General features: G+C 41.2%; 1 long non-coding RNA gene across 1 annotated transcript in view; it reads left to right on the top strand.

Moving 5' to 3' along the window:
* The first annotated feature begins 934 nt into the window (after positions 1-934).
* LOC138295586 (uncharacterized) overlaps positions 935-15,462 on the top strand; it is a 50,818-nt gene continuing 36,290 nt past the window's right edge. The window contains exon 1 of the long non-coding RNA XR_011203632.1: positions 935-1,585. This is a non-coding gene — a long non-coding RNA (uncharacterized lncRNA). The remainder of the gene's footprint in view (positions 1,586-15,462) is intronic.

Genomic DNA, 15,462 nt, shown 5'->3' with positions numbered 1-15,462 from the left:
ACATGTGTAGGGAAATGTAGTATTATATCAATAACCCATTCTTTTTATTTTCCTACATGACTGGATTTTGTACATTTCATGCTGTGAAATGTATGCAACAAGCATAAACAATGCGCAGCATCAAATGTAATACAACAATTTATCTTTAAGCATTAATATGCTTCTTGCTAACAATGGCTTGATTTGTAATGAAGAAAATGAGAAAATAGTGCAGTTCTTTACATTTCAGACAAAAATATTATATGTCCTGCCTCACCTAATATACCATACCTAACCTACCAAACAGACCATACACACCATTCCTGACCTACTTGACCTAATTCACCACACCTAGAACAGGAGGAAATCGAACTGGCACGGTAGAGCATGTCACTATTTGGGTACAACAGGAGAGCAAGGCAAGCAGTTGACTGTAAGTATACATCTGCCTGTTCTCTTCTGTGTTGTAAACACATGTCTAGTAAAGGCATGTGTGGAAACGGCATGCAAAGCAGCATGCATGGTTCTTTCATGCAACCCCCACCCGCACTGAGGCCCAAACCCCCCCCCCCACTCCTAATACCTAAACTATCCCGAATTGCCCACCCACCCTGACCCCAATAAAAAAAAAATAGTCCAAGCCCCCCTTCCCCTGAAAACTAAAGTACCCTGACCCTCCTACCCACCCAGAACCCTAAAAGAAAAACTACCCCATCCCCCACCCTGACCGATAAAACTAAACTACCCACCTACCCTGAGCCCTAAAAAAATAAACTATCCGGACCTCTCCACTCCTAAAAACTAAATTACCCCATGCCCCACCCACCCTGAACCCTAACAAAAACTACCCCGACCCGCCTACCCCTGCCCCTAAAAACTAAAGTACCCTGCCCCCACCCTAAGCCCTAAATCCACACCCACTGCTAAAAACGACCCACCGACCCTTCCTCAAGCCCACTTACCTCGCCGCGCCCTCTTCCGATCCTTCCTCCTCCTCTCACCCTTCCTTAAGCCTTCCACCACCCCTTTAAAAATAAACTACCCTGCCCCCACCCTAAGCCCTTAATAAAAAAAATTACCCAAACCCTCACTCCCAACCCTAAACAAACGAATAGCCCGAACCCCCACCCTAAGCCCTAAAAATAAAAATACCTAAACCCTCCACCCATGCCCCTTAAAAAAAAAAAAAAAGCCCTGTAACCAGGCCGTCACAGCCACGGCTACATATCTGGCCCCTAAAACGTCCAAGGGGTACCCCGGGGGTACGAGTCAGGTTGACGACAACCCGGAAGTGATCCCAAACCCGGATATCCGGGTTGAAGCAGCATCGGCATGGGAAGAAAAGGGACTAACGGGGAGAAAAGGCGCGCGCCACTGGACGGAGCCGGAGGAGAGGAGAGTCACGGAGCCAGAGGAGAGGAGAGTCGAGAAGCCGGAGGAAAGGAGAGTCGAGGAGCCAGAGGAGAGGAGAGTCGAGGAGCCGAAGGAGAGAAGAGATCCTACTGAGAAGCAGCTGGGCAAAGACCGGAATACAGAGACGCCGGCTGCAACCGATGAGAGACACGGCCGGAACTGCCACATCCCTGGAGGGGCGCGGTTATCACAGGTACGATCATGCCTCAGTGTTAATTTTCTTCCCTTGTGGACCAGGTACGGAGTGAGAGAGGTTTGCAGGGGAGGGACCGGGAGGAAGGGGTTTGGGGGAAAATGGATGCAAGTGCATGTAAAGACTAACAAACCACGGGGAAAAAGTGGTGAGATAAAATCACCCAGTGACAAAAATAAAGGACTATACCTCATTAGCTAGGTACACTAAGAACACTTGGGGGGGGGGGGATTGTGGTGCACTTACCTATCCTGGTCCGCTCACCTATCAACCCCTTTGATCTCACTTTCCCGCATACCAACCCTATTATATGAGAAAGCCCAGAAAACCCACACTTACCTATTTTTCCATTTTCCTTGGGGAACGAACCCCAATGATGAGAACGAAGATGTCCAGCTGCCTCTAGACCATCGCCCATCCCTTGGCCTCGACGTCTGGGAGATACGAACCTGTAGGAAGAAAAAACAAGTATTTTTCACAGAAAAGAAGACCCTGTGATGTTACCTAAGGACATAATTAGACAGAAAAAGTATTAAAAGCACATTTGGAAGAAAATAAAGAGCACTCACGCATGATACCTGGTGTACTGGATCCTTTAGAAAACAACCTAACCAAGTCCTAAGCCGAACCCACTACAAGCCCCCTACCCCCACCTATCCCAATCACTTTATCCATCCCCAGCCCCACTTACCTCACCGCAGTCCTCTCCTGAACACCGCATGGCTTTTTCTGCGCCTTAACCACGCATATGCATAGTTTAGCACATGCATGGTTAAGGCACAGAAAAAGCCATGCGTTGTTCTGGCAAGCATAGTTAAGCTTACTTGGGAAATGACTGCGTTCTTAAGGACGCATGGTTAAGGACATTTCCCATTTACTATTGTTTATAATATAACATGTGCCTCTTTATACAGGACAAAACACTTTTCTCTGACATGTTTTATGGCTGTGTGTTAAACTGCAGTCAGTCAGGACACAGTAGTATCTCTGAACACATACTTTTCAGTCTGTTGTACACTGCAGTCACTCATGCATTTCTTGCATCAGTTTACCATGACCTCAAAGGAAAGCTAATTAAGAAATTGTCTTTTACTTAGGTTTTTAATATGCTGTTACAAACAACTGATAGTAGCCTCAGTGGCCTGTGGGTCCGATACTTTGGTAAGGCTGTCAGTTGAGTATAACAAATGGTAATAAGACCTATCATAACTACTTACTTACCAAACCTACCCACTGTATCTATATTTTTACCAAGCCTACCTACCATACATATCATACTTAACCTACAATACCTAAATACTTCCCATAACTTTCTACTATAACAACCTTCCATACCAAACATGCCATCCCTTAATTACGATACCTACCAACCATACACACATCTACATGTTACTTATCTCCCTTATCTCACATATCTAAGTATCATACATACCAATCGACTATACCTACCATCAGATCTAATCTAGCATACCTAACATTCATACTTAATCAACCTTACCTGCCAACCCAACATATCATAACGACCCATCGTACCTAACTTGCCCATCCACCCACCTACCATACCTACCTTAGCATACCTAGCTATCATAACTCAATTGCCACACCTATCACCCTTAACTTGCAATACTTTAAATACCATTACTAACATACCATACCATACTTTTCATGCCTATCCTACTTCTGTAGTGTATATATCTTATGCCTACCCTACCCACAAACCGATCCACCTTGTCTAACCTACCATACCTAACCTATCACACCTAAACTACCATACTTGACCTACCATATCTACCTTTCATAACTGAAGGCCTGATTTAGAGTTTGGCAGATGGGATACTTTGTCATATACGTGACAGTCGCATAAACCGTCCTCCATATTACTGGTGCAATAGGACAGAATGCACATGTCATACAAGTTTGTGATCACGTCTGTGATGGAGTATCCCATTCACAAACTCTGAATTAGGCCCTATTTCACCATTCCTTAACTACTTCTGCATTACCTTTATCTTATGCCTGCCCTAAGAAGGCAATTACGTGAAAAATGACCAAGCTACGGTTATGCTGAATTTGACCACATCGGAGTAATCAAACACTACCCTATTACATTTGAAATACTCTTTTGCAGGACATTATTTAACTTTGCTAATAAGGATTAACAAAACCCAGACATACTAATCCCATTCTTCTCACATCATAGCTTTTTGCAGTGTAAGAAAAACCAACATCCGTGTAACTTATTGCAGATAGGATAGATACAAATCATAACAATTTACAAACTCCTACAGTGCCCGTTACAATAATATAAAACTATCAACAGCCTCTCACTGCCTTAAAACATTAACACTAAACACATAAAACTACAAATCTATCAACTTCAGCACGTAGGGCCACATGTACAAATATTTGGAATTGCTATTCCCTATTTGCGATTAAATGTGAATCGCAATTAGGGAATCACAATTCCAAATGTAAGAAACTCCATCGAGTTTCTTTTGCAATTCCCAGTGGTTCGCAAATAGACCTGCCTCATTAATATCAATGAGGTAGGTCCCAATTTGCGACCCACCGGGAATCGCAAAAATCTGAGGGATGGTGGCCTGCTGGTGTCAGCAGACCACCATGTCTGCAATTGCTTTTAAATAAAGCAATCTTTTTTTTAAGGCAGCCCATTTTCCTTAAAGGAAAACAGGCTGCGTTTAAAAAGAAAAAAATGAAATGATTCAGTTTCATGTTTTTAAGAGTAGGCAATGGTCCTTGGGACCACTGCCTGGTCTTAAAAAACGTTTTAGCTACCATTCACTTTGCGAATGGGTTAGCACCAATTTGAAATTGGTGCTAACTATGATTGTTTTGCAACTGCATTCACGATCACAAAACAATCATACACACCATTTAGATTAGGTATTAAGAAGGGATGCCCTGGACACGCCCCTTCCTAATACCGACTCGCAAAACCCAATTTGTGATTCGGTAACAAGTTACCGAATTGCAGTTTGGGCTTTGTACATACCAAAAAGCATTTTTCTAGTTGGATACGGGCCGATTCTGCGAATCGGCCCATTTGCGACTGGAAAAATGCTTTATACATCAGGCCCTTAATACCAATTCAAACATACTTGAAAAATAATGAACATATAAGAAAGCTAACACATTTTACCAACACTGAAACACATCTAATACTTTTTATGTTACTAACTTTATTTTTTGTACATTTATTTGATTTGTATTGTTAAACAAAACAAACACTCGCTGTAGTTTTATGTAACCAAATAACATTCTGTTTTAAGTACGTATATGTATCTATTACTATTCCAATGCATTCTACAACTACATAACATAGGATCCTTTCCGTTTAACAATGTTTTTAATAAAAGTATGAGTTGCTCTATACCAACGTAAATACCAAGCAGTACCAGTTGTATTACCAATGCTTGTTTTTAAATTGCTGCTCTTGTTGTGAGATTACTCTCCTCAACCAACTTCAATTTGTCCACAGTTTTCTCCTTTTATGTTGGGGGGGGGGGGAGAGAAACTATAGCCAACCAACTTCCATCATCCATTTTAAAAAACGTTCCCAGCCATGCCTTTCTTCTTTTTTTTTTATGTTTGCATATCCTCATTTTTCCTTATAACCTTCTCCATTCACTGCTTTCCTATTCTTTCTTTCTCGCTCCCTCTTTTCCAGTTTAATAATACAACTATGTTCCCATTTATTGCCCTTAAAAACAATCAATTATTTTTTAAACTCTTCTTGGGTGTTTTTTATTTTCAACAAACAGTAACTCTATGATTTCGTTCCAGTAAAGGGGGGGGTTTCAGATATTTAACTTATATTATTTTATTGTTCAATGAAATTACGTACTACAGAAAAGTCCAAGAAATGATTTATGTGGGCAATCATGGCAATGTATATAAATAAACCAAAGACTCCTGGTCTACTCATTCTGCTCTTTTGTCACCCTATTGGAAGTGTAGTGGGTGACATGTCTCATTGCAGAGCAACCACCAGATACACAATTATTAATATCATGGGGCTATAGGAAAAATACTAACATGTTTGAGCAGCATCCACTCCATCTAGCATGACCGGCACACCAGTCTTTTGCCATTAGTCAGGTATTTTACCTATATGTTTGGCATATCTGTCTAAACTGCTGGGGAATGAGGATCAGCTTGTTACCATGCATGTGGGTAATGTGTGAAGGGCCCAGTTATTCCTTACTGTAGCTGTAATCCCAGTCTTCCAGTGGGCAAAGAAAGAGATACTTAAATGAAACTTTGTTGCTGACTTGTTAGACATATTTTGATAAGCTGAAGCCCCCCTCACTGTGGTGAAGGTGGTTTCTTTATCACAGAGAAAGGCCTGAAATGCACAATGTTATTGGTCAATCTAGTCTAATGACTTTTGTGTGTTTGAACTATCTGGCCATAGATTCGAACTGTGGTCACCTGCTTGATAAAGAAGCATTTCTATTTTAAATATCCCTTCTCACGCGTTTGATTAAACTACAAAAACAATCAAGCTGAAAAGCAAGCTGTTCTAAAATCGAATAAAATTAATAATCAAATAAAATGTGTATTTTTCACACGTTACAGGCCTAGAGCTAAAATGGGCAGCCCAATCCAGGCACTGAAAGGAGTGCACAACACCCTCCCGATTGTTGGTAAAGGAATTCAGGGTCCAAAACCTAAAATGAACTACACTGATGCTAACTACTTCAACGCAGGCTAGAACAGACATAAGAGGGATAAGAATGTCCAAGTTGACAAGCAGACCAGACTGAATTATGCAGCCCAATTAAAGGTCAGGTCTATGTAAGAATTCTATTAAAACATTTCCAAATGCCAAATTAACAATAATCATGATCCCATAGGAAATCTCCTAGCACATCAAGGGAGTTAGCATCCAGGAGAGACCACACTTTGGTAGACGATAAAACCACAAGCTCTTCAGTCAAAAGGTGGAAGGAGCACACATGATCTGATATCTCAGCAACAGTTGAGGGAGCAGCATTTCGCACAGTGCCAGATGTTAAAGCACCAGTAGCAACTAAATCCACATAGTGCTGCTTATCGAAGGCATCCCGCAACAACTGTAATCTCATTAGACAAATCTCATTAGTAATCTCATTAGCAACGAACCCTCATCAAGAACATCATCATATTTATGTCCATGGAAGGTACATGTTGTAAGGTAAGACACACCTCCAGTGCATTTTTTCGAAGGGGCACCATAAGCAGTGAAAGACAGGCTGCATACACTTAAGAACTGGTTGAAATGACGGTGACCTTTTCATGCATAGTTCTTCCAAAATTAATGCTCTGAAATACTGTATCATACGTTCACAACACAGGTGGGCTGGTGGGAGCTCCATCGATTCTCTTTGAGATAGGGTCGCCATTGTGAATCAAAAATAGCAACGGCAAGATACCACCAATTAATGCCAATTTTAGTGGTAACCCTCCAAAAACACTTGAAAAAAGTGAGTGGATGGCTGAAGTTATAACTCCGAACACAGTCTGGAAAGTGGTGACAAAACCGGAACCTACAGCCTTAAAAAAGTATACATTCCCAACAGTGTTAGACACATTAAAGATTCAATTGACTAATTCACCGAAATGTTTTGGTAAGTTGATATTTAAAAAGGACTGTATCTTTGTGAACGACCTTGCAACTTCCAGGTCATAGAGTTCAAGGGCTGTTGTGAGAGACACGTGTTTTTGAAACAAAAAAGCCTTCAGTCAGCTCAGCTTATCAAAAAGTACATTATATGTAGCAATGTGAGGCCACCAATCTGCTACTTTTGTCTAATGCATGGGGGGAGAGTTCATTTCCGCAACAAGTCACAATTCCAGAGACCAAAATCATGTAAGGGACACCTGATCTCACCCCACAGCAACCTTGATCTCTCAGTATTAAGTAACTCCCATTCAAAAGCAACTGAAACATTGGGTGAATCAAAGGGACAGGAAAAGGAAAACCCTTCAGATAGCAATCCAAATTTGCGACGGAAGCATTACATGCGCCGTGCAAGGCCACTTGTTTGCAAATCAGAGAAGGCTTATAGAAGCCTCACATCCACTACTGCGAAGAAGGACCTCTTTCTAGCCCTTTAGGAATTTGTAATCAAAGGGCAACTCCCACACCTCATGAATGTAATTGTCTCCTAACTGCTCAAATCTACCTAAAGGAAAATGTTTTTAACACATTGATATTGGCAGAGAGATTGCTCCATGTATTGACCGAACTGACAATGGTATTTCTTCCACAGTAAAAGGCAACTTTTATAACTTTTCAATATTAAGCATGATGTAACTAGCTTCCTCCTTAGCCATTATCTGTTGTTTTCATGTGAAATGTGGCAAATAACTCCTTAGAGTTAATGTGCTTCCAGGGCAGGTGGCCATTTTTCAGAACTTGTAATGTCCAACTCAACAGTATAATAGACCTAAGTTGTCTACGTTGTAAAAGTGACATATCGTTTTGAATAATGTCAATTGCAGAAGACACAATGGTATTTAATGTGTAAATCCGAATGGACATTGTGTTCATACCATTTATCGACAACGGCTAGAGCTTTCTCTACATTCTACGTATCTATTTGCCTTCCATGGGCAGAAGCTTCCATCAGCAAAAGCTTCCATATTTCATTATATATTACATATTAGAAACATTTGAGTGTGGTTTTCTGGGACCTACAAAAAATCTTGTTAGCCTACATCTTCGGAAAAAAAAGACTAAGGTGTTCTTTTACAACTGTTAATGTAGAAGATTTTAACCATTGTAGACAAAGTTTGCCCACGCTGTATGTGGTGATGATACCAGCGTATTGTGTGATGACGTAACAAGGTCCGGTCTGCTTGCTCTAAAACCCCATTTGGAGTTAACAAAACATGCATGACAACCATTTGAGTCCACAGGCCACAGTAAACACACGTTGGTATCCGAAAGTGATCAATTAAAGGTACAGTTCTGAACCCAACAGTTGAGCTGTTCTTCAGTGACTTTTAAAAACATTTGCCAATTATCAAATTCAGCTGGTGAGGAAATACTAAACACATTCATTTATTTTATTTTTGCTAACCCTAGGTAAGTTGTTTGCTGTATGCTGTTGGTGAAAAATATAATTTGTAATGGAAGAAGGTAAGCTCTAAATAAAGCTCCAGTGCCTCGTATTTGCCATTGTTTCGTCCTCCTACACTCTCCAAGTCAATTGACTTCTTCCAATATTCATAGCCTTCTATAGCCAACTGGGAAATAAAGGAATCTGAATAAATGAATTTGGCATTAGTTAGCAACATTTTCCTTGCTTTTAAAGGAAGTAATCTGAAGTAATAAAACGTATCATAATAATTAACATCATGCCCAGAAAAATAACTTTTTTACATATGTTTCAGAACTCCCCACTGGTGGAGTTCTACAATGTTCCCACTGGGCATAATTATAAACTACTCTTGGGTTCCAGCTCAGTGCAGAAAATGGTGTCCATAACGGTGATAACAGAACATTTACCCATAATTTGCAGTGTTCATGTGTACATCTTCACATTCAAATGCATTGTAATATTCAAGCTCAGAAACCATAGAATGAACTGTTTTTACATACTAGTCATCAGAAACAACCCCCGGTAATAATATAATTCATTGATACTTTAAAACATATAGAATTTCAATCATTTCGGTAATGGCTGAAGATATGAAATGGTGCTTTAGCCCCAACAATCCCACCAGGAACTGGAATGTCTGAAATGTTCACAAGGGACAAGTCTCTTCGGACATTGTGTGACATTGTGTGAGGATGGGTAAGGTTTTAATCCCTTATCCACTAGTTCAATAGCAGAGTATTCAGGAAGATAATGACAATGTATCAGCCAAAAGAAAACAATGACAAAACCAATCCAAAGAAAGGCAAGCAGCATCATAAGTATCCACAGATTATACCATGGACAAACTAAATAGTTATGTTTAGGCTGTTGTGTAGCCATTTTAGAAATAGCTCCATGCACATTAGTTTGACACATTAGGCCGCTGTGCACTTTAACCTAGATATATTTTATTCGGCTATGCATTGTTATTTTTGCAATAACCAGTTTTACGGTCTTGTTTTATTTTCATCTATCTAACTGTTTTTGCTTAGTTCAGCACTGTGTTCTCAAACAAGACATTCTTGATCACTTTGTGCTTCATTCAAGGCTACAGTTTCGTACATTGCCGGTGAACGTGGTAGAAATCTTGTCTCCAACATTCGAAGAAAATACACATCCTTACGTAGGGACATTTTCTTGGAACATCAGCTGTGTTATTATAAAAACACTTCCTAGTCCCATTACACGTTAAGAGGGAGATTCTAGCCAGGGAACCACGACTGTATGCTGATTGCTGAATGCTTCGCTACTGATGCTAACGCAGACTGCAGGCCTTTGCTCAGGTATGAGGGTTGATGTCCTCCCGGGGGAACCTAAAAGGCAGACTTAGAGCTTAACATGCTGTGCTCAGATATGACTTAGATAGGAAATAATCCATTGATCATAGTGACAATATGATAGCGTTATTCTTATGCTTCACTCTTCTCGTCACCATTCTAATACTGTCATGTTGTGTCGTCCTGGTTATTGCAGCTCATGCTTTGCTATCTAAGATGCAGTCGTTTTATTAAACCTATCATTGAAACATATACTGCTTCTGTCTGTCGTTTATATATGAGACTATTGTGAATGTGACCTGAGTGACCACGGCTTCCCTGAGAAGCCTAATATGTCATGCGCTCGGCTGCCCAATCATCCCTATCTTTTGGTAGAGATGAGGCACTGCTAGTTAGCCGGAGCAAAACCCGGATTTGGAGCGACAGGTGTCACCCATCGTGGGTCGGACTCAGTTTCCCACACAGTGGACGATCCTGCTGCTCAAAATCCAGTGGCCTCATTAGAATAATGAGAGCCTACGAGACAAGGCCTTTTGAGGAGCTTACGTGCTTTTGATATAGGTACCGCAGCTGATGCTGAATAATTTGAAGAAAAGTCGTCAGTGTTGGCAAAGTAACCAGAAGCAGTGTGGGCAAAAATAGGAGCCGGTGCAAGTGAAAGGGAACTGGTGGATGTATCCATAGGTGGTTCATAAGAAACAGTTCCATCCTTTTGTGTTGCTGTTGGAAAATTGCAAATTTAAATTCTGGCCATTTCTTGAAGATGAAATATTTTTTCTACCGCCACCGCACCAGGGTCATCAAGATCAGGTACATACATGGATATTACAAACAGAACTTCATATGGGCTGCGTCCTCCCCACGATCTTCTAGACAGATTATTTAGTGCTCTCTGAAATCCATACAGGTGATGGAGCCAACTAGATCTGAACCTGGTACCCTAGCTGTTAAGTACTGCTTTAAATCTCTGTTCTTCCGCTGAACAGTCAAATTTCACTTGGGATGATATGGAGACCAGAAATGCACCTCAATGGCCGTCGTTGCCATGGTGTCCTTGAATGCCCTGGAGGCAAAGGCAGGGCCCTAAATTGAGTGAAATGCTGCAAATGCATGTATCCTGCTGAAGACTTGTAAATCTTTAATAACATTTCGAGCATCAGCCGATCATTATGGCCATCCCCAAAGAAATCTGGAGCATGAATCAACAGCAGCAAGAATATATTTGTATGCCCCATCTGGTTGTAGGGGACCACAACGGCCCAGGTACCCACATTGCAATGGTTTGTTGGAAATTAAGAGGGATGTCTGCAGTGGGCGTTTTACGGTGGACTCTTTTATATGTTGCAAATGTCACAACTAAGGACATACTGCTTGGTCTGTTTATATAGACCAGGCCACCAATAGCATTTCTGCAAAAGTGAGATGGTAGTCGCCACACTAGCATGGGCAGAAGCAAGCCCTTGACGTGCTGCTTTGATGAGATCTAATCTGTGGTCTTGGTTGGGGATTACCCACCTCTGGTATTGTTGCAAAGGCAATGTTTTGTGCACTTCAGAGGTAAGAATATTTGTCAAGATATACTTTTGGTAAGAGCTTGCCATCAGCCAGTGCTTTCACAGCAGCCAATGTTTCAACATCCAACCTCGTATGAGAACTAGTTATCTCAGCGACAGAAGCAGTAGCTACTGCAGATTGGCTGCATTGCCAGCCAAAGTGTTTCCTACAATGTGTATTGTTAGTGACCCAATGCATGTATTGCATTAGTCAGTGACAACTTGTCTTTGAGGTCTGCAACCTCCTCCTCAAAAGCTTGTGTTTTATAGTGTTTCCTTTTGAATCTCTGAACCTATTGAGGCACCAGTAATGTAAGTAGTAAAGAACTGGACACAACAGTACAAATCACACACAATCAGGGTAGAAAGTTCAGGATCCGTGTGTTCCAGTGCCAAGATCAGAATGTTTAGCTCTGCAAGTTGTGCTGTGCAGTTCCCTAGGGTCTGTGTGTAGGTTTGCTGAGGGAGGAATTTACGATCCCTCATTACTCTAGAAATGGCCACTCAAGCTGCAAAGTATTGGTGTTTGGTACCTAAAGCTGGTTGGGTTAAACCATCAGAGTAAATAATGATTCTGTATTGTTCAAGGGGCAAAATGTTTATGGTAGACATGGGGTATTCAAGTTCATACCGAAGGAATTCTCGGGTCTGAAGTTTTGGATCAAAAACATGACTGGCAGTCAGAGAGGTAGCCCACCTTATCCAATGTGGATGTAATGCTTTTGCGTTCAAGACTTTTGCTTTTGTAAGAGCCTTGAGGGCTGGTATTGGGGTAATAACAATGATGCATTTCCCTTGTACTAATTGTCCCTCCTTTATGGCAGCCATTTGGACAGCAGTCAGTATTTTTTCTGTTGATGCAAAGGTGGATTTGTATGCTATGGGTACAGTGTTAACTTCATTGAATGTGACATAGGTGAACCTGTTGGCACCTGGAATGATCTGAAATACCAAACTTGTTTTGTTGTCACATGTGTGCAAATGTTTTGCTTCTAGCATGTCTGTCTACAATGGTCTAAGAATTTGTGTGTGTTGTGGTACCCAATAGCGATGACTAAATTGAAATTCGCAAAAAAATTACAAATAGGTAATCGCTATTGGAAAAATGTATACATCTGGCCCTTAATGCTTTGTGCATATTCTGGAATGTAAGTTCTGCCAAAGTTAAAGAAACCAAGCAATAAGTGCAGTTTCTTGATGGTATTTGGTGGTTGTAATTGCACACATTTCTCTAGAAATTGTGGTGCCAGGCTGTCTCTCAGTTCATATCCTAAAAATAGGGCTCTTGAAATTGAACTTGTAGCCCTGTGTGGCGAATCCCCCAATAATGTGATCCACCCTGGAGAGGTGTGTGTTGAGGTTGTCATCTGTCAAATAGATGTTGAGTACATAGGAAAACTGCTCAGGATCAATATCATAGAATATTGATGCCACACTGGCTCACAACAATCCTGTACTGTTATTATAACCTTGAGATACACAGCAAAATCTTTGTTGGGAACCCAATGAGGAAAATGCACTTAAACTTTCACGTGCTAGATTTTGGCAGAAAAACAAAATTGGAAATGTCCAAAGTTGCTTTGTATTTATTGCGCACTATGTTGTTCATTAGTGCTGTACTATGTGAATTTTGTATGGCAAATGTGCATGTGTGACTGTTTTAATGTCTGTAATATAAGTCTATTCTATATGAATGGTCCAGCTTAGCTACTAGAAACAAGGGGTTATTCATAGGAGATACACAGGGTTCAATCACTCCCTGGTAATCAAGTTGTGCGAGAACTTCCCTCATAGGTGATTTAGCCTCATGTTTAATAGGATATTAAGGTTGTATCTGTGGAGTGGATCTTATCGGAGTGACATAGTATGGGGAATCCTGACCCACCCCACATGGTTGTGGTACAGCGCTAGAGCCTGCGCCAAAGCCCAATCTGTGGCGTAAGTTTCTTTTACTGTGTCAGGAACAAGGACTGAGAAAAAAGGCAAAATTATATCTTCCCCTTGCGGGAGAAAACAGACAAATTCAGGTGGCCAATCTTTTTCTGCCAATAGTATAATATAACTTAATGTTAATCTTCCCCTGAAGATCACTTTGATGTCTCCCTCAATTTGAATTCTTAGTTTGTAAACCCTGCCTGGTAGGGAGAAGCACCTGTGTGCTGTTTCAACTTCAAGGAAGCTGTTGGTTGGTGTCACATCCAGAAGTTCTAGAAAATTCTGGCAAACTATTGTGACCTCTGCTGAGCTGTCTAGCAAAGTTACCTTCCTCATCCTGTTCTTCAATAATGTTCTCAATATGTTTGGCATGTTGAGCCAGAATTGCTGCAACTTTTTTCTTTTTGAATTGGGGTTTTTGTTTTGGATGTTTCTCTTCCTTTCTCCTGAAAGTCTCCAAAGAGAGTTGTGACACCTTTTTCAGTTTCACATACTCGTTTTGGTGGACTGACCACCCTCCTCTCTCACATAGTTTGTCCAGTCAGTATTTTTACTTAAAAAAGGAAAAGTAAAGTTTTTGCTCAGACAATATTCAATACAACACATTTTACATATATCCATGATGGCTGGTGGAATTAACTGTGGGGACATACTCCTCATAGGTCACACCCCTAAGGTGCCAAGAACCTTGTACCCACCATTCCGCCATATACTAGACCCAACATAAAAGGGTGCATTTCTGAGAAGGTGGGTCTAATGGGTTTGCCAGGGTGTCATCACTTTAATATAAGCAGAAATATATCACAATGAATCAATGCAACATCATTAAAAACACTAAGGATAGTACCACCTTACAATAACATTCATTAGAGCATTTGGCTCACTGTGAACAGTGTGATTTTTAATTAAGTCAAAGCATTTCAGTGACCATCATCAAAACATTTGAAAGTAGTTTGAAATTATTAATTTGAATTGAGTACTTGTGTTTCTGTTTTTTTAATAATACTAGCTTTGTGATACGTATGTAATGTTAACCTTGTCAGTATTAATAAAGCATTTCAGTGTCTATGCCCACATCTTGATTGTTCATCTCCCTGTGATGCTGGAGGGGCCTGATGGAATCGCAGTCAAAAGGTGCAGTCCCTGGTTTGATCTAGCAGGGCATTCAGTGCTCCTACCCTCTTCTGTTCCATATTAAGTTTCCCAACCCTCTATTCAGCAGGTGATTTGACCCGCTGCCTTTCACAGCTACCTATGAAAGGAGACTGCCATGTCCCGCTGACTCCAGAAAGACCCCTCAACTCCAGTTACCCCATGATGGTACTGATTTGCTCTGCACACGATTCTCACCTGATCTCTTTAGGTAGCCCATTCATCATTTCCTTTTTCATACAACAGAGTTCACCCATGCTGCTTCGGAATACCTTGCCCGGCAGGAGTTTTCCATGCCCATTATGATCCTTTGGTCTTTACCAGGTCCAGCATGCCTCCAGGTCACGTCTCCTCTCTCTCTTCTACCCTGTTATTTTGAGCATAATATAATAGTAGAATGTTTGTTCTTTTGGGCCATTTTTAAATGTTGTAGATATTTGGTTAGATTTTAAACTTTTTCCGTTTCTTCACTGCTTTCTCCTTGTTGTGGGTTCAGTCAATCAATCATAGCATTAGTGAAGTGCACTACTCACCCGTGAGGGTCTCAAGGCGCTGGGGGGTGAGGAGGGTGCTGCTACTGTTCGAACAGCCAGGTCTTGAGGTGTCTCCTGAAGGTTAGCAGGTCCTGTGTCTGTCACAAGTGGATAGGAAGGGTGTTCCACGTCTTGGCGGCAAGGTGGGAAAATGATCTGCCACCGGCGGTCATTCTATGAATGCGTGGAACGGTGGCGAGGGCAAGGTCAGCGGAGCAAAGCTGGCGGGTGTAGAAGGTGAGTCATCTGTTGAGGTGTTCTGGTTCGGTGTTGTGCAGT

This window comes from Pleurodeles waltl, chromosome 5, assembly GCF_031143425.1.
Source record: "Pleurodeles waltl isolate 20211129_DDA chromosome 5, aPleWal1.hap1.20221129, whole genome shotgun sequence".
In the NCBI taxonomy this organism is placed as follows: Eukaryota; Metazoa; Chordata; class Amphibia; order Caudata; family Salamandridae; genus Pleurodeles; species Pleurodeles waltl.
The sequence above is the reverse complement of the archived record's forward strand: the minus strand, read 5'-3'. Positions and strand labels throughout refer to the sequence as shown.